A 19,460-nucleotide genomic window follows, 5' to 3' on the forward strand; every position below is an offset into this window, starting at 1 on the left:
ATGGGAGAGGTCTCTATGAATAGGAATTCCTAAGTATTTGATACCCTGTGAGGGCCAGGCAAAGGGAAAGTTGGACTGGATTGAATCCTATATGGATTTGGGGAGGGAGACATCGAGGGCCTCAGACTTCGCTGCATTGATTTTAAAATTTGACCATGTAACAAAGTGATCTATTTCAGCCATAACAGCATGGATGGATATATGTGATTGAGTGATATATACTAGGACATCATCAGCAAATAGAGAGCACTTGTACTCGGTGCCTCCCACCTCAATCCACCTAATATTGGGGTTATGGCGAATTGATGAGAGCAGGTGCTCCGTCACTAGGATGTATAAGGGAGGGGAAAGAGGACATCCCTGCCTTGTCCCATTTGTGATTGTGAAAGGTGATGAAAATGTTCTGATGCACCCCCTGGGCCTTGGGACACCCGGAGCCGGACCCTTTTTGGTGGATGCTGGTGGTTGTAGTCTTCGTGGCGGCGACCCTGTTCCGTGGCTCAGGGTGGTCAAACCAGTGGTGGAACTATTTATGTGGTTTTGATGTTTAAATGTCCGACTACGCCACCCGTAGATTGCGGTCAGAGTGAACCGCCGCTGCAGGGCAGACCGCTGAGGCTGGTGTTGTGGGTGCAGCAGAGCGTAGCATAACTTCCCACGGGAGGAGTATAGCCTCAGGGCAGTGTATGCGGAGGATGGGGGTGATAGTGCAGGGTAGCAGCAGTAACGACACGGAGTCAGTGATGCAGTCCAGGGCCTTTACTCACAGCTCTTATTATCCAGACCACGTCTGCAGGTAACAGCTGCCCACGTCGTACTGTGCTCACCAGGTGAGGGACTCAGACAACTCCCAGATAACTTTGGAGCGTTTCACAGGACTCCCTTTGTGTGTCCTTTGTCTGGCCTTTCTTACCAACCCTTCTGTCCGGCTGCCTCGGGCCTCCTCTTGGTAAACTTGGCGCCAGTTTCCCTGACCCTATGTGGTGCCTTCCTAGCGGGTGTAGCGAGGGGCTGCGCCACATAAAATGTCACAGCCTCCGGTTTCTAGCTGAGGGTCGTTTCCTGCCTCCACTAGTTTCGGGGACCGGTCTCCCCCTTTGGCCTGACCCCTCCACGCAGGTGGATTCGGGCGTGCGGTGGCGACTCGCCCGTCCGCACCCCTGGGATCCCTTCGTTCCTTGTTCCTGGAGCCTTCTCCGCTCCTCTTCCTTCCTTCTCCCTCTTCCAGGCCTGGGCCTCTGTTACTAGGCCCGCCTCCGGAGCAGAGCTCTTGCAGAGCCCCTGCTCCCTGCCACTTCTGCTCAGACTTCTCTGCACTGAACTAAGATGGTGCCCACCTTTTATACTCCCTTCTCAATGCACCCAGGAACTGCTTCCTCCCTGCTCCTGCACCACAGGGTTCCCCTTCCTCAGTGTTCCCTCCCCCCACTCCAGCCAGGGACAGGGACTGTCGTGCCCATCTCAGAGGCATATTGGTCGCCCTGCCCCACGGCAATGTGGTGTAATGCATGCAGGTGTCGGGTCCTGATCCACACTCCATCCTTACCTGAGAGTGAGATATCACACCTCTGGGTGAGGTGCAATAGCTCTGTAGCAACCGAGCCCTCAGGGTGCTACAGTTCCATTTATCTTCAGCCTAGGTGACGTATTGTGATACAGGGCCGTGATTTTGGCTATAAAAGGGTCCCCTAGACCCCTACCCCAAGCTTTTTAAGAGAATCATATATGGCGTGCCAGGAGACTCTATGGAATGCTTTCTCAGCATCCAACGAGAGTATCTAATTACAAATTTTTAACTGCATCTAGCCCAGGAAATACTTTGTGCCTAGTAGCAGTGTCTGCTAGTCAGCGGATTATCCCGGCTGTTAAGCAAGCTACACCACCTGTAGTTTGGACACTTAATTTTTTCAAAGGAAATGCTTCGGGACCACGGGATACTCAGTGAAGAGCATCAGGAGGCACCCCAAGGCGTAGGGGCTGGGACTGGCAGTAGGATGCCTTGCGGTGGACAGCCGAGCTCGATCCTTATAAAAGCTTTTTAACTGCAGCAGCTTTAGTGGACGCTACTGGAGCTGGAATTACGCGGCTGCTGGCATGAGACTTGCCCTCCAATAGATCCTTGTAAATGGATTTAAAGTGTATTCATTCAAATTAGAGAGACAATTTAAATTGAAAAGCTTAGAGCTGCCTCCACCACAGGGGGGCTCGCTCGACCCACCAGCGGACAGGCACCAGTATTGGGAGAGGGGGGCTGGCCGTCAGGGTTCACCGCGGCTCTGGCACAAACCTGGCGACACGGAGGTGGCACGGGCAGGAGCGGACTGAACGTGTCGGCTTCTCACTTTTTGGATTTTAGAAGGGCATGACATGCCTATATCTGTGTCTCCCCCTCCTTTTACTCCTCCACCTCTTTTCTTTTCGCATGACTATATGTACTTGTCACTTTTCCATGTGTTAGTTGTGTCTTCTGAGCAGTTTGTCAGCTTTTGGACACCTTTGAAGGTGTTTTCTATGTGTTTCTATGTGTTTTTGTTTGCCTGTCATTGGTTTTAACGGTGTTCGAAGGTGTTCGACGAACAGTTCGACGAACAGTTCGGCCAACACACGGGTGTTCGATGAACCGAACCGAACACGAACACTACGGGGGTGGCTCAACACTAGGTCAAAGGGGGAGACCGGTCCCCAAAACTAGTGGAGGCGGGAAACGACCCTCAGCTAGAAACCGGAGGCTGTGACATTTTATGTGGCGCAGCCCCTCGCTACACCCGCTAGGAAGGCACCACATAGGGTCAGGGAAACTGGCGCCAAGTTTACCAAGAGGAGGCCGGACAGAAGGGTTGGTAAGAAAGGCCAGACAAAGCACACACAAAGGGGGTCCTGTGAAGCGCTCCAAAGTTATCTGGGAGTTGTCTGAGCCCCTCACCTGGTGAGCACAGTACGACGTGGGCAGCCGTTACCTGCAGAAGTGGTCTGGATAATAAGAACTGTGAGTAAAGGCCCTGGACTGCATCACTGACTCCGTGTCATTACTGCTGCTGTCCTGCACCATCACCCCCATCCTCCGCATACACTGCCCTGAGGCTATACTCCTCCCATGGGGAGTTATGCTACGCTCTGCTGCACCCACAACACCAGCCTCAGCGGTCTGCCCTGCAGCTGCGGTTCACTCTGACCGCAATCCACGGGTGGAGTAGTCGGACGTTTAAACATCAAAACCACATAAATAGTTCCGCCACTTGTTAATTTCAAGCCAATTTTCGCACAAATATACAGATAGCTTGGGAGTAGGGAATAGTTGTGATTGCAGTCCTTTTAAGGACTAGGTTACAGCATTTCCTACGACTTTTATCAGGCAGGTCTGTGCTCTTAAATAGATAGGTTGTGGGAGTAAAGACTAATTGTAATTGAAGTCCTTTTCAGGACTAGGTTACATCAGTTCCTATCAGTTTTTGCCAGGCAGGTCTGTGCCAGTGCTGTGCAAGTTTTTTTCACAGCATTTGGCTGAATCTAGCAAAGCTAATCCTTTTTGGCCTATTGCAGAGTGTGTTAGTCAGTGGAGTAGCCTATCTGTGTTGCAAGATATACCACCTGTGTATAGAATACCAATTTTTTTACTGCACCTAGTGAAGTAAAATCTTTTGGGCATAGCATCATTCTATTAGTCCATCTATACTGACCTCCATCAGGTTGCAAACTGAATCTAATTTTTTTCTGCATCTAGCTCTGAAAAAATATTGGGCTTCTAGCTGTGTGTGGGTCTTGTTCTATTAATCCATCTATACTGACCTCCATCAGGTTGCAAACTGAATCTAATTTTTTTCTGCATCTAGCTCAGAAAAAATATTGGGCTTCTAGCTGTGTGTGGGTCTTGTTCTATTAATCCATCTATACAGACCTCCATCAGGTTGCAAACTGAATATAATTTTTTTCTGCATCTAGCTCTGAAAAAATATTTGGCCTTCTAGTAGTGTGTGGGACTTTCTCTGTTAGTCCATCTATACTGACCTCCATCAGGTTGCAAACTGAATATATTTTTTTCTGTATCTACCTCTGAAAAAATATTGGGCTTCTAGCTGTGTGTGGGTCTTGTTCTATTAATCCATCTATACTGACCTCCATCAGGTTGCAAACTGAATATAATTTTTTTCTGCATCTACCTCTGAAAAAATATTGGGCTTCTAGCTGTGTGTGGGTCTTGTTCTATTAATCCATCTATACTGACCTCCATCAGGTTGCAAACTGAATATAATTTTTTTCTGCATGTAGCTCTGAAAAAATATTTGGCCTTCTAGCAGTGTGTGGGACTTGTTCTATTAGTCCACCTATACTGACCTCCATCAGGTTGCAAACTGAATATATTTTTTTCTGCATCTACCTCTGAAAAAATATTGGGCTTCTAGCTGTGTGTGGGACTTGTTGTATTAGTCCATCTATACTGACCTCCATCAGGTTGCAAACTGAATATATTTTTTTCTGCATCTACCTCTGAAAAAATATTGGGCTTCTAGCTGTGTGTGGGTCTTGTTCTATTAATCCATCTATACAGACCTCCATCAGGTTGCAAACTGAATATAATTTTTTTCTGCATCTAGCTCTGAAAAAATATTTGGCCTTCTAGTATTGTGTGGGACTTTCTCTGTTAGTCCATCTATACTGACCTCCATCAGGTTGCAAACTGAATATATTTTTTTTTGCATCTACCTCTGAAAAAATATTGGGCTTCTAGCTGTGTGTGGGTCTTGTTCTATTAATCCATCTATACTGACCTCCATCAGGTTGCAAACTGAATATAATTTTTTTCTGCATCTAGCTCTGAAAAAATATTTGGCCTTCTAGTAGTGTGTCGGACTTTCTCTATTAGTCCATCTATACTGACCTCCATCAGGTTGCAAATTAAAAATAATTTTTATCTGCATCTACAGTACCTCTGAAAAAATATTTGGGCTTCTAGCTGTGTGTGGGACTTGTTGTATTAGTCCATCTATACTGACCTCCATCAGGTTGCAAACTGAATATATTTTTTTCTGCATCTACCTCTGAAAAAATATTGGGCTTCTAGCTGTGTGTGGGACTTGTTGTATTAGTCCATCTATACTGACCTCCATCAGGTAGCAAACTGAATATATTTTTTTCTGCATCTAACCCAGCCAATAGTTTTGGCCTAATACCACAGTTTGGCCACTCAGCTCTGCTCGGTTACCATCCATTGTTTTTTTGTGCAAACAACTCCAGAGTTGTGAATTAGTTAACCACCAAAATGAGTGGAAAAAGGCCTGCTGCTGGTGGAAAGGGGAATAGGCGTGTTGGGAAGGGCAAAAAAGGTTGTGTCCGTGGGGTAGGTGTTAAAGCAACAGTAACATCTGCAGAAGAAAGACCATCTTCCAGCAAAACTAAAATGTCTACTTCTTTTAGCGGACAATGTGATAAGATCCCTTTCTTACGGCCACGCCAATCGCTACAAATTCCAGATGAGGCACAAAAACAGCAGGTGCTTCAACGGATATCAAGTGCTCCTTTAAGTGGGCTCTCCTCCACATCAACTTCAACATCACAAATACTCCAGTCCTCAAAGGTGTCACCCAAATCGCACTTGCTTCCTCACAGCTCCCAAATCTCCAGCTGCCCGTCTGAGTATGAGGTAGAACAGATGGTTGAGTCTGCAGAGCTGTTTACTCATACTATAGCCTGGGAATCAGAGGTCGACTCCAGCGCTTCTGTGAATCCAGACGAGGAAATGATCTGCACTGATGCCCAGAATCTTTATGAGTCGGATCCAGGACCAGACGCAGAAGGTTCTGACCATAATGTAGACCCTCATTCCCAAACTGTAACTCCTGTTGGTGGAGACAATGAGGAAGACGATGATAAGACTCAAATACCTGATTGGAGCGACAACTTTAGTTTTTTGTCAGGGCAGGAACAGGTTGGCTCTGAGGACGACGGGTGTGATAACACACAGGGTGATGATGATGAGGTTGGAGATCCCACTTACTGTCAACCCACAGTCAGCCAAGAGATGAGGTCAGCAGAGGAGGTGGAGGAAGATGCTAGTGACGACGAGGTCAGGTTGCGCCTTCCTGGACAGAGACGTAGTACTGGAAGCACGTCAACAACTGCATCCTCAAACACAACTCTGCCTCTCACCACAAGTCGTGGTGGCTCTTCAGGTCGCATGGGTGCTAAGCCTTGCATAGCCTGGGCATTTTTTCAGATCGATAAAGATGACCCAACTCATGTTATCTGTAACATTTGTCAGCAAAAGCTAAGTAGAGGCCAAAAAATACATAGTTTGAGTACTTCATGCATGAACCGGCACATGGACATGAAGCATAAGTTGCAGTGGGAAGCTCAGTGTGCTACAATGCGGCCTAGCCGGCCGGTCCAACCACCGTCTGCCATATCTTGTGCATCCGCGGCCTCTTCATCCTCTGTGACTGGGGGGACAGCAGTCACACCTGTTTTGGGGCGCAGACCTGCCACCTCTTTACCCGCAACAGCCAGCGTGATTGGCAGGTCATCATTTTCTTTGGAGGTGGTAACACCAGCTGGTGTTGAGCGCTGTCCGACATCGATAGCACCACCTTTGGATCAAGGCAACCTAACATGTCCGCCTGCATCTTCCTCACAGACCGGCAGTTTGCCGGGGACACCCTTATCAACCCCGTCTAAGCACAATAGCCAGCCCTCGGTCCCTCAGATGTGGACAAGTAAAAGACCATTTCCTCCTAGCCATGAGAAAGCTAAGAGGTTGAATTTCACCATCTGCAAGCTCTTGGCTACAGAAATGCTGCCTTTCCGCCTGGTGGACACAGAGGATTTTCGAGACCTTATGTCCGTCGCAGTGCCCCAGTACCAGATGCCCAGTCGGCACTACTTCTCAAAGAAAGGTGTGCCTGCGCTCCACCAGCATGTCGCACACAACATCACCGCTTCTTTGAGAAACTCTGTGTGTGACAGGGTGCATTTCACCACAGACACTTGGACGAGTAGGCATGGACAGGGGCGTTACATGTCGCTGACTGGGCACTGGGTAACTATGGTGACAGCAGGACAAGGGGCTGCTGTCCAAGTCTTGCCGTCCCCACGAGTTGTGCGTCAATCCTCTTTATGTCAAAGTTCCTCCACTGCTTCTGCCTCCTCAACCTCCTCTCGGTCTTCCACCTGCACCCAAAGCCTGTCTGGTCATGCCACAAGCTTTCTAACTGCGCAGAAGGGATCCTGCACACCTCCTTACTATGCTGGCAGTAGGGCTCAACGTCATCAGGCGGTTTTTACTTTGAAATGTCTGGGAAATGTGAGTCACACAGCTGAGGAGTTGTGGTCAGCTCTGGAGAACCAATTTCATGAATGGCTGTCTCCACTGGACCTGAAACCAGGGAAGGCCGTGTGCGACAATGCTGCAAACCTGGGTGCGGCCCTTCGCCGGGGCAATGTCACACACGTGCCTTGTATGGCTCACGTGTTGAACCTGGTTGTCCAGCAATTTTTAGCCCACTATCCCAGACTAGATGGCCTTCTGCAGAGGGCACGGTCGCTGTGTGCTCACTTCCGCCGTTCGCATCCCGCAGCTCAGCGACTTACATCTCTACAGAAGTCGTTGGGCCTGCCACTTCACCGGCTAAAATGCGATGTGCCTACCCGGTGGAATTCAACTCTGCACATGTTGCAGCGACTGTGGCAGCACCGACAAGCCCTGGTGCAATACGTTCTGACGTATAGCCTGGGCCAACGAGATCCAGAGGTGGGGCAAATCACGCTGGAGGAGTGGTCTCAGATCAGGGACCTATGCACCCTTCTGCACAGTTTTAAAATGGCGACGAAGATGTTTAGTGCTGATGATGCCATTATCAGCATGACTATTCCGCTGATTTCCATGCTGGAGCACATGTTAAACAGAATTCGGAGTCAGGTGGTGGCACAAGAGGAGGTGGAGGAAGTAGAGGAGGAGGAGTTGTATGCGGAAGGGCTAACATCTGCAAGGTCCAGACGGTCGGCAGCACCAAGGCGGCAGGCATGTGAGGGTGGGGGAGATGGTTTTACCAGGGCGCATGGTAGCAGCCAAACTAGTGAGGAAGGTGCAGGAGCCCAGGAAGAAGTGGAGGACGAACTGATGGAAGACTCATCAGATGAGGGAGACCTTGATCACATTTCTGTTGTGCGAGGTTGGGGGGAGAGGACAGAGGAAGGAAGCATGATTGTTACCTCGCCACAAACACAACAGGGACTTGGTGCTCCTGGATGCGCAACACACATGAGTGCCTTCTTGCTGCACTACCTGCAACATGACCCTCGAATTGTGAGAATTAGAAATAATCCTGACTACTGGGTTGCCACACTGTTAGATCCCCGGTACAAAAGTAAATTTGCCGAAATTATTCCTGCCATAGAAAGGGATGCACGCATGCAGGAGTATCAGCAGAGACTGTTGCAGAATATTACATGTGCTTTTCCACAAAACACCAGTGGTGCACGTAGTGAATCTCACAGTTCCAACTTGCCAACCGTGGGACCGTCAAGTGTTCAGCACTCAAACCGTAACAGAACCACAGTATCTGCTGGTAACATCAATTTTGCGGAATCATTTCACCACTTTTTTAGCCCATCCTTTGCAAGGCCACAGGAGACAAGAAGTCTGACACATAGTCAACGCCTAGAGACGATGGTACAGGAGTATCTCCAAGTAAACATTGAAGCCACGACTGTGTCACTGGACCCTTGCTCTTTTTGGGCTTCCAATCTGGATAAATGGCCGGAGCTAGCCACTTACGCCTTGGAGATCTTGTCATGCCCCGCAGCCAGCGTTCTGTCTGAACGTGTGTTCAGCGCTGCTGGTGGTGTGCTGACAGATAAGCGCACGCGGCTCTCCACTGATAATGTAGACAGACTCACGTTCATAAAGATGAACAAATCATGGATCCGAAACGACTTTTCTACCCCTGTGTCATCCTGGGGAGAGTAAAAGCTTGATGATTGGTTAAAATCACCCTACCAACCGTTTTAAGCTTTCAAATTACTAATCATGTTTATCTGTATCTTGACTGGAAAATAATTTGGGCTTTGTAGCAGTGTGCAGCACTGATCCTATTAGGCCATCTATAATAAGCTCCACCAGATTTAAAATTAAAAATAATTTTTAGCTGCATCTAGCCGGAAAATAATTTTGGGGCTCCGAGATGCGCAAGACACATAAGTGCCTTCTTGCTGCACTACCTGCAGCATGACCCTCATATTGTCAGAATTCGAAGTAATCATGACTACTGGGTTGCCACACTCTTAGATCCCCCAAACTTTTCGATCAACCTTTTCATTTTAATAAAGACCAAAAAAATGGTCATTTTTGAAATTATAAGCATTAGCAGGTTGTTAGAAACTGAAATCAAACAGTTTTCAACTCAAAACTTTATTCTAGGTGATGTTACATTTTCACATAGGACCCCTTGTTCGAAAGGAGCTTCTGAACTCTCTCGTCCATTGAATTTGTCAGGTTTTGGATGGTTTCTGCTTCAATTGTTTTGCATGAGGACAGAATACCCTCCCAGAGCTGTTGCTTAGATGTGAACTGCCTCCCTCCATCATAGACACTCCTTTTAATGATGCTCCAAAGGTTCTGAATGGGGTAGAGGTCAGGGGAGCATGGGGGTCACACCATAAGTTTGTCCCCTTTTATGCCCATATCAGCCAGAGATGCAGATGTTTTATGTGCAGCATGAGATGGTGCATTATCATGCGGAAAAATGATCTTTCTGTGAAATACACGGTTCTTCTTCTTGAACCATGGCAGGAAGTGCTGTTTGAGAAAATCCACATACATTATGGAGTTCATCTTTAGCGCCTTCAGGGATCCTAAAGGGGCCAACAATCTCTCTCCCCATGATTCCAGCCCAAAACATTACTCCACCTCCTCCTTGTTGGCGCTGTAGCCGTGTATGCGTGGGGTGTCCATCAACCAGCCATCCTCCACTCCATCCATCTGGACCATCGAGCGCTGCACGGCACTCATCCGTGAACAAAACAGTTTTGAAATCAGTCTTCATGTAATGTTTGGCCCACTGGAGCCGTTTCTGCTTGTGTGAAGTGGATAGAGGAGGTCGACAGGATGGCGTATGCACAGCTGCAAACCTCTGAAGGACCCTGCATCTTGTTGTTCTGGGGACGTTGGAGGCACAAGCAGCTTCAAAAACTTGTCTGCTGCTATGACAAGGCTTTTTTGCCGCTGCTCTTTCAACGTGACGTAATTGCCTGTAGGAAAGAGTCCTCAATTTGCCCTTATCAGCACGCACACGTGTGTACTGTGAATCAGCTACATACTTCTTGATTGCCAAAACACTTCATCCTGATCATCGCACAATGTTGATTGTAGTCATGCCTTGACCTAAACACTCCACAATTTGTTGCTTCTCAGCAGCCGACACATCCTTTTTCTTTCCCATTTTGGCAGAAAATGTAGGCTGCTTAATAATGTGAGAGAGCCTTCTTAAGTAGTCTTGCCTTTCATTGGACACACCTGCCAAACTAATTAGCACAGGTGTCTGCAATTGCTTACAGTGATATAAAGAGCCCTGACACACATCACCATCAATGAGTTTAACTGACAAACAAACAAATTCTTCCCTTATCACTCCTAAACACTTTTTGAATAATAATTTGGAACGCAGTGTACATGTGCTTTTCCACAAAACACCAGTGGTTCACGTAGTGAATCTTACAGTTCTAACTTGCCAACCGTGGTCTGTATGGAATTGTTCAATAAAGGGCCCAAAATTAAGATAACATAGATGGGAGAGGTCTCTATGAATAGGAATTCCTAAGTATTTGATACCCTGTGAGGGCCAGGCAAAGGGAAAGTTGGACTGGATGGAATCCTATATGGATTTGGGGAGGGAGACATCGAGGGCCTCAGACTTCGCTGCATTGATTTTAAAATTTGACCATGTAACAAAGTGATCTATTTCAGCCATAACAGCAGGGATGGATATATGTGATTGAGTGATATATACTAGGACATCATCAGCAAATAGAGAGCACTTGTACTCGGTGCCTCCCACCTCAATCCACCTAATATTGGGGTTATGGCAAATTGATGAGAGCAGGTGCTCCGTCACTAGGATGTATAAGAGAGGGGACAGAGGACATCCCTGCCTTGTCCCATTGGTGATTGTGAAAGGTGATGAAAATGTTCTGACGCACCCCCTGGGCCTTGGGACACTCGGAGCCGGACCCTTTTTGGTGGATGCTGGTGGTTGTAGTCTTCGTGGCGGCGACCCGGTTCCGTGGCTCAGGGCGGTCAAACCAGTGGCGGAACTATTTATGTGGTTTTGATGTTTAAATGTCCGACTACGCCACCCGTGGATTGCGGTCAGAGTGAACCGCCGCTACAGGGCAGACCGCTGAGGCTGGTGTTGTGGGTGCAGCAGAGCGTAGCATAACTCCCCACGGGAGGAGTATAGCCTCAGGGCAGTGTATACGGAGGATGGGGGTGATGGTGCAGGGCAGCAGCAGTAATGACACGGAGTCAGTGATGCAGTCCAGGGCCTTTACTCACAGTTCTTATTATCCAGACCACGTCTGCAGGTAATGGCTGCCCACGTCGTACTGTGCTCACCAGGTGAGGGGCTCAGACAACTCCCAGATAACTTTGGAGCACTTCACAGGACCCCCTTTGTGTGTCCTTTGTCTGGCCTTTCTTACCAACACTTCTGTCCGGCTGCCTCGGGCCTCCTCTTGGTAAACTTGGCGCCAGTTTCCCTAACCCTATGTGGTGCCTTCCTAGCGGGTGTAGCGAGGGGCTGCGCCACATAAAATGTCAGAGCCTCCGGTTTCTAGCTGAGGGTCGTTTCCTGCCTCCACTAGTTCGGGACCGGTCTCCCCCTTTGGCCTGACCCCTCCACGCAGGTGGATTCGGGCGTGCGGTGGCGACGCGCCCGTCCGCACCCCTGGGATCCCTTCATTCCTCATTCCTGGAGCCTTCTCCGCTCCTCTTCCATCCTTCTCCCTCTTCCAGGCCTGGGCCTCTGTTACTAGGCCCGCCTCCGGAGCAGAGCTCATGCAGAGCCCCTGCTCCCTGCCACTTCTGCTCAGACTTCTCTGCACTGAACTAAGATGGTGCCCACCTTTTATACTCCCTTCTCAATGCACCAAGGAACTGCTTCCTCCCTGATCCTGCACTACAGGGTTCCCCTTCCTCAGTGTTCCCTCCCCCCACTCCAGCCAGGGACAGGGACTGTCGTGCCCATCTCAGGGGCATATTGGTCGCCCTGCCCCACGGCAATGTGGTGTAATGCATGCAGGTGTCGGGTCCTGATCCACACTCCATCCTTACCTGAGAGTGAGATATCACACCTCTGGGTGAGGTGCAATACGTCTGTAGCAACCGAGCCCTCAGGGTGCTACAGTTCCATTTATCTTCAGCCTAGGTGACGTATTGCGATACAGGGCCGTGATTTTAGCTATAAAAGGGTCCCCTAGACCCCTACCCCAAGCTTTTTAAGAGAATCATATATGGCGTGCCAGGAGACTCTATGGAATGCTTTCTCAGCATCCAACGAGAGTATCTAATTACAAATTTTTAACTGCATCTAGCCCAGGAAATACTTTGTGCCTAGTAGCAGTGTCTGCTAGTCAGCGGATTATCCCGGCTGTTAAGCAAGCTACACCACCTGTAGTTTAGACACTTAATTTTTTCAAAGGAAATGCTTCGGGACCATGGTATACTTAGTGAAGAGCATCAGGAGGCACCCCAAGGCATAGGGGCTGGGACTGGCAGTAGGATGCCTTGCGGTGGACAGCTGAGCTCGATCCTTATAAAAGCTTTTTAACTGCAGCAGCTTTAGTGGACGCTACTGGAGCTGGAATTACCGCGGCTGCTGGCATGAGACTTGCCCTCCAATAGATCCTTGTAAATGGATTTAAAGTGTATTCATTCAAATTAGAGAGACAATTTAAATTAAAAAGCTTAGAGCTGCCTCCACCACAGGGGGGCTCGCTCGACCCACCAGCGGACAGGCACCAGTATTGGGAGAGGGGGGCTGGCCGTCAGGGTTCACCGCGGCTCTGGCACAAACCCGGCGACACGGAGGTGGCACGGGCAGGAGCGGACTGGCCGTGTTGGCTTCTCACTTTTTGGATTTTAGAAGGGCATGACATGCCTATATCTGTGTCTCCCCCTCCTTTTACTCCTCCACCTCTTTTATTTTCGCATGACTATATGTACTTGTCACTTTTCCATGTGTTAGTTATGTCTTCTGAGCAGTTTGTCAGCTTTTGGACACCTTTGAAGGTGTTTTCTATGTGTTTCTATGTGTTTTTGTTTGCCTGCCATTGGTTTTAACGGTGTTCGACGAACAGTTCGACGAACAGTTCGGCGAACACACGGGTGTTCGACGAACCAAACCGAACTCGAACACTACGGGGGTGGCTCAACACTACTTAACACCCGAGAAGGACAGAAACTTCCTCCAGGTTCTGGCATATATACACGTGGTAACTGCCTTTCTACTACATAGAAGGTTATATATGAGGTTAGATGAAACCCTTTTTTCCCTAATAATGCCCTTACAAATTCCACGCCGTCAGATGTAGCCCTGGAGCTGGAGGGTGGATAATCAGCCCCTGCGAGAGGAGGTCCAGGATCTCTGGTAGGATCCACGGGTTTGTCACTGACATCTCCTTCAGGCAGGAGAACCAAGGCCTCATGGGCTATTAGCACTATTTGTGCTCTGTCTGCTCTGACTTTCCTTATGACTGCTGGAAGCCGGGATGTAAGAGAAAAGGCATAGGCCAGACTGAACTTCCAGGGGATTAGGAGAGAGTCCACCACCAGGGGATCTTCCTTGGGATTTAGGGAACAGAACTCTCTCACTTTTCGATTTTGTCTGGTGGCGAATAGATCCACCACTGGAAGTCCCCAAATTTGAATTATCAGGGAAAAGAGATGTTGATTTAACACCCATTCTCCTTTTAATGTATTGCAGTTCAGGAAGTTCGCCTTGGTGTTTTTGCTTCATTTTATATGTAGAGCAGTAAGGAAGAGTAGATGAATTTCTGCAACATCTTGTCTGCCACTTTCAATAGTGTTTTCGACTTGGCCCCCCCCTTGGTGGTTTATATAAGCCATGGCGACACGATTGTCCGAGAGCATCCTGACGTCCCAACCCTGCAAGGATACAAGTAACTCACTTACCGCTCAATCTATCGCCAATAGTTCTTAAACATTAGAGAAGAATCTTTTCTCATCCTCCGACCAAACACCCTGAACTAGCTCTCTGCCTAGATGGGCTCCCTGTCCTAAGGGACTTGCATCAGTGACTAACACATGGGAGGGGCTCACCAAAGGAATTGTGTCGAGAGGGGGGATAATGTTAATTTACCTTCCTAGGATCGACTCATTATATAACACATCCCACTGTAGAGCTCTAGAGTGGAATTTTGCCCATAAAACTGCTGGAAAACAGGACATTAAGGTACCTAATAAGGACATTGCCTTCCTAAGTGACATAGAGGGGACATCTATAGCTTCTTCACCTGATGATGAATCATTTTAATTTCTTGGCCTACTAGGTATGATTCTTGCCTTCCTGAATCTAGCATGACTCCCAGAAACTGCTGAACTTTCGAGGGTACTAGCGTAAATTTTTGTAAATTTAACAACAAACCTAGGATCACCAAGGTAGGCATTACTTCCTCAACTGATGTTTACAATTATGGAAGGAATTCCCTAGTATAAGGAAATCATCTAGCTAGGGGATAATGAGAATATCTCGTTCTGTAACATGAGCCATAGCCTTAGCCACCAATTTAGTGAAAATTGTAGGTGCTACAGCTAGCCCAAAGGGAAGGGATGTTTACTGGAAGTGTTTAATTACGCCCCCCAAATTCACCACCACCCTTAAGTATTTTTGGTGATCCATATGAATGGGTACACGGTAGTACGCATTTTTAATATCCAAGACCACCATGTAACAACCAGGAAAGAGAAATTTTTTTGCTGTCTTCAATGTTTCCATTTTAAATTTATGTACCTTTTTAGGTATTTATTTAAGGCCTTCAGATTGACTATGGTTCTGAAAGAGCCATCTCGTTTGAGCACTAAGAAGAGAGGGGAGTAAAACCCCTGACCTCTCTCTGCCTCTGGAACTTCAATCAGAACTGACTTTGCAATCAAGTCCCGGACCTCCTGCTGCAGGGCTAGCTGCTGTTCTGGGGAGGAGCGGGAAGCAGTAATCATAAATATGCCCCAGAGCAGAGAATGAAATTCCATCCTCAATCCCGATTTCACCTGACCGAGAATCCAGATACTCGATGTGATGCGTTCCCAGGCTGCGGAAAAGGATTAAAGCTTTCCCCCCACCTGGGCTAAGCGTCATTGTCTTGACTTCCAGGCCCCCTGAGAAGAGGATCCAAATAACAGTCCTCTACCTCTTCGTCTGCAGTCTTCATACTTGTCCTGGTCCTTCACTGGCCTTGTGCGGATAAACTTCTTATTCCAAAATGACCGCTAGGCATGGACACAGATGGAAACCCCTTTTTTAGAATCCCCTGCCTTCTCTAGTATCTCCTCCATAGTAGGACCGAACAGGTACTCTCCCTCGCAGGGGATGGAACACTATCTGGACCTGGCTTGAATGTCTCACTTTCAACAATTTAGCCATAAAGCCCGACGTTCAGAATTTGACAGGGCGGCTGACCTCGCTGCTAGTCTTACAGAGTCTGCCGATGCAGCGAAGGGGAATGGTAGACAGGATTTGATTCCTTGATACCCCCTCTTTTAACTACGATTCTAACTGCTCCAACCAAATCATTAGAGACCTGGAAGTGCAGGTAGCATCCTCGCAAGTTTTAAGGCACCCACTGAAGTCTCCCATGTGCCCTTTCGAAATGTATCTGCCCTTCTATCAAGAAGGTCCTTCAATGCCCCCATGTCATTGAAAGCTAGAGAAGATTTCCTGGAGGCTTTGGTTTGGCTAGAGATAAGCGAGTATTAAAATGCTTGGGTACTCATTGATCGAGTCAAGCAAATTGGAATGCTCGAATGATCAGACCGAGTAACGAGCCCAATGTAAGTCTATGGGAATCTCAAGCATTTTTCCGGCGGCTAACCCCGGCGGTGTGCAGAGGGCCAAAAAATTGCACAAATCGATGGGATCAGTGCTCAAAAGACATGGGAACAGCATGGGGAAGACCCCTGGAAGCATTTCTGACTACCAGGTCACTGCAGTCAACAACGTTGTCAGAGATATTATGCCACTGTTACGGACTCACAATAAAACATACAAAAACGAAACCAAAATGTATTTTCCTGGGAAATATGTTAAGGAACATCCTTTGTATGGTAATGACTTGTGTATAAGTCAAAATAAATATATAAAAACAAAAATTCTCCTCCACACCTTGGACAATGTTCACACGTAGTGTTTTTGGTGCGTTTTTGCACTTTTGCATTGCTTTCAGCCAAGACAAATGCATTCACCAGGAAATGTCATTTTAAAATTTTACAACCTTATCTGGCCATGTGGTGCTTGACACATCCTGTTTCATTTATGATGGAGGGACTCTGAAAGTCACAAAGACTATTTTCATAGGGCCATCAAGCGGCCCTTACTATTCTTAAAGGGCCAGCAGTTGGATATGCTTTGTTGATGCAGTGAAGCAATGGCTGCCAAAAGTTTGGATTAACTCCAATGCCCCTTGCAAGAGACGTAGAGGTCGGAGGGCCTCCTGCAAAAAAATGCTCCCATTATTAGCTGTAACATCCCTGGTGGCATGCTTGCATGGCTTACCACCTCCCACCATGCAAGACCGCAATCTTACCTATCAGGCCAGGTTGCACGCTTTGCTCCAGTACCTGCTGTTTGTATGTCTCTTGTCTGCTGCTTAGGGCGGCGGCGCTGTTGCTTCCTGATTCTTAAAGCTATAGTGTGCGCAGTCCTAATGCGTCCCCAGCCTATTGCTGTGAGTCACTGGATACTTAAACCCCCTCCACCCAGTAGGAGGTGCCTGAGCATCACTTTCATTCAGTTTGTTCTGTGCAACTGAGTTGCCAGGTCCTGTCCTGTATCTTGTCTGTTCCGCCACCCTGGGGGCTGTATACCCAGGCCTGTTGCCTGTATCTGTGACTTCTAGTCTGTTTCCGCCACCCTGGGGGCTGAGTTCCCAGGCTCGTTCCTGTATCTTGTTCCTGGTTCAGTACCTGTCTGAACAGTGTCCTAGCCCGTTACCTGTTTGTCTCTGTCCGTACCTTCCCTCTTCCAGCAGTGTTTGAAATTGCACCTAACTCCAACTCGTAGTCTATGGACTTCCGTTTGTGAGTTTTGTGTCCACTCGCTACTTCATTGTAAGTACCTTGTGTGTATCTGGTTCTGCTTGTCCCCCTTTCCCTGCCTCCGTATCTACCTCCTGTGTTCTAACTATCTTCCTGTATTTTCCAGTCTGTTCCTTGTGAACAGGGCCCTGTCCTGTCTGCCTGCACCTTCTGCTCAGTTTTGCTCTGCTTGTTCACCGCACCTGCGCTTCCGCTCTGCTTGTTCACCACACCTGCGGTTCCGCTCTGCTCTGCTTGTTCACCGCACCTGCGGCTCCGCGCTGCCCTGCTTGTTCACTGTACCTGCGGTTCCGCTTTGTTCTGCTTGGTCACCGCACCTGCGGTTCCGCTCTGCTCTGCTTGTTCACTGACCCCCGCGTCATGTGACGAATTAAGGAAGAGGACATATGGACCCCACAGAAAATTATATATACATATTGTATATTATTTTTATATTTTTCTTAAATGGGTGCATTCTTTTGCTGGATACATCTTGATTTATATATATATATATATATATATATATATATATATATATATATTTTTTGTGGGGTCCATATATCCTCTTTTTTAATTCTGAGTATTGGCATAATTACTAGTGTTCGACAGAAGGCGGCACGCGTGGGTGCCTTGCTGCCTTTGGACACCTGCGACCGCTGCATCCAAATGTGTCCCCTGTGCTTCATCGCGTGTTCCACGTGATCGCAGCGCCGGGTCACGTGACGCAGGGGTCGCGGCTGTCCTCTGACATCGTGGCACTGCATGCGTCACATCACGCCTCCTCTTTCTTCCTGGACCTGGCGGCACACGGGCGCGCTCCGACGCTTGTGGATCTCCATGCCGGCCACGTCCACAGTTGTCTTGCAGTTCCGGGTCACGTGATCCCCACGTGTTCTCGGGGCTGCCGGTCACCTGACGTGGTTGCCTTGGGGGCAGCCTTGCGCTGGAGCCTGCACCGTGTCACACCACGCCCCCTCCCTGCTGATTGGTTCCTCACTACACACCCTCTTCTTTTCATTGGCACTGGCCCCCTTCTTATACTTCCGGCTTTTCTGATGTCTCCACACCCTGACGAAGGCGCTTGCCGAAACGCGCGTTGGGGTGGACGCATGCCCGGGATTGGGACATCTGGCCACTCACTGTAAGTGCTTTTCAGCTTGGTATTTGCCAACTATGAGGCCTAACTGATATATGCCAGCTGTATGGTCCAGCATATAAACGGTACTCTACAAGCAAATATTTTTTCTAAAAGCTTAACCTACAACAATGATTCTCTGATCCGTTTTCTTCCTCCCTCTGTATGGGGTTGGCTGATCCTGCATCTTGTGGGAATGTTAGACTATATTTCTAAATCTTTGTACATTATGTGATTGTGTGATATACAATCATGTGATATACAATTTGGAGGTTTGCACACCATTGGTGAGTGAGTGAGATTTATGGTGTAAATATTGCACATATAATATACTTTGGGAGAGTGAGTAATATACAGTGGTGGCCAAAAGTATTGGCACCCCTGCAATTCTGTCAGATAATACTCAGTTTCTTCCTGAAAATGATTGCAATCACAAATTCTTTGGTATTATTATCTTCATTTAATTTGCTTGCAAGGAAAAAACACAAAAGAGAATGAAGCAAAAATCAAATCATTGATCATTTCACACAAAACTCCAAAAATGGGCCAGACAAAAGTATTGGCACCCTCAGCCTAATAATTGGTTGCCCAACTTTTAGCCAAAATAACTGCGAACAACCGCTTCCGGTAACCATCAATGAGTTTCTTACAATGCTCTGCTGGAATTGTAGACAATTCTTCTTTGGCAAACTGCTCCAGGTCCCTGATATTTGAAGGGTGCCTTCTCCAAACTGCCATTTTGAGATCTCTCCACAGGTGTTCCATGGGATTCAGGTCTGGACTCATTGCTGGCCACCTTAGAAGTCTCCAGTGCTTTCTCTCAAACCATTTTATAGTGCTTTTGGAAGTGTGTTTTGGGTCATTGTCCTGCTGGAAGACCCATGACCACTGAGGGAGACCCAGCTTTCTCACACTGGGCCCTACATTATGCTGCAAAATTTGTTGATAGTCTTCAGACTTCATAATGCCATGCACACGGTCAAGCAGTCCAGTGCCAGAGGCAGCAAAGCAACCCCAAAACATCAGGGA

This window comes from Phyllobates terribilis, unplaced genomic scaffold (assembly GCF_046119375.1).
Source record: "Phyllobates terribilis strain yellow unplaced genomic scaffold, ASM4611937v1 Scaffold_3__8_contigs__length_932513732, whole genome shotgun sequence".
Taxonomy (NCBI): Eukaryota; Metazoa; Chordata; class Amphibia; order Anura; family Dendrobatidae; genus Phyllobates; species Phyllobates terribilis.